The sequence below is a fragment of the Protomyctophum parallelum genome, assembly GCF_964188405.1.
Source record: "Protomyctophum parallelum genome assembly, chromosome: 2".
In the NCBI taxonomy this organism is placed as follows: Eukaryota; Metazoa; Chordata; class Actinopteri; order Myctophiformes; family Myctophidae; genus Protomyctophum; species Protomyctophum parallelum.
In genome coordinates, this window is record NC_139699.1 from 22,216,481 (window position 1) to 22,218,011 (window position 1,531).

Sequence of the window (1,531 nt, forward strand, 5' to 3'; positions counted from 1 at the left end):
TTGTTGTGTGTGTGTGCATGTGTTGCGCGCGCGCGCTGATATCTATACTTTTTTTCCTTCGTTTCCTACTGGGTAGACTAGGGTGTGCGACGTGTAAACCGCATACCGCCACCCACTGGTTAAAATAAAACATACATAAATCCTGCTGTATGCTTTTTGATTGATTGAAATCTTTATTAACAGTTTGTAGAATTTACAGTACATTTTAAGCACAAACTCAATACAAAGACTGTCAACTGTGAGTGGACGACCCAATTAAGCATTACACTTGTTTACAACAGGGTCCACATTGTTCAATTCATCAAAACATTTAAAGACATACAAACATTTAGAGACATACAAATAGACATTTCTCTGTAGGTAAAGAACAGAACAGGAATTCATCATATGGGAAGCAAAAAAGGGAAAAGATACAATATACAGTGAGGGAAAATGGGGGGGGGGGGGGGGGGGGGGGGATTCAGATTTTACAGAGGCCAGTTTCGCCATCCGTAGGTGCCCTTTGAGAGCGGTTTTGAAGGAGTCAAGGGATTCACATGTCTTAATGACTGTTGACTGTTGCTGCTACAATAATTCATACATTATGAATTAATAACCAGCTATTAATAACCAGCTACTGACGTAAATATCTGTGTGTAAATATCGTGCGATTCCCACAGCACAGCATAGGGACATTACATTATCCTCAGACATATTCATATATCTTGGTAAAGAGTGTATAAAATAACCAAAACTGAGTAGCCTACATTTCCATCTACTCCCGGAACCCACCTAACCCCTGCCCATTTTGATAGATTACAGTACAGCATCTTGCAACACCATGCACCAACTCACCAAGATACCCATGTAGCCTACCTGTCTAAATACTTCCTTAAAGGGGAATACCACTCATTTTCAACATTTTACTATGTCATTAATATACCTTAGAGCTGTTGTGTGGAAATTATAAAAAGTCCCCCCCATTCTGTGTTTCTTAGAACTGGAGGTATGAAAAAATCCCCTTTAAAAATCCCCATTAAAAAATGCCCCTTTAATGTCAACGAAGTCCACACACCAACAACACCAGAGGGAGTTCAACAAACCACGTGCAACACAGATTCGCCTCAAACAAGGGATTCAATAAATGTCGCTCCCATGCCACTAAAATAAAATGTGGAACGCCCTACCAACAGCCATTAAGACATGTGAATCACATAACCACTCTCAAAGAGCACCTATACCTATGGCTGCAATTCGAAACTGGCCCCCATGAGGCATTGAGGGAGATGGATAGTGACATAACAGGAACATTTATGGAACATGAATGCTCAATTAAATGCTAAAAGTAGGCAAATCATGAAGGCTAGGTGAAATTGGGCCTGAGGGTTTCGATTTTGTCATCCATAAGGACCTCTAATATACAGATGTTGATGATCCCAAGAACAAAAATGGTCCAAATTGTGTTTTTTCAATTTTATTACCTGTATGCTATGAGACCTGCGAAATTGGTGCGGCTGGAGCACCGGCAAGACTGTCTTTCGGAGACTGTGGC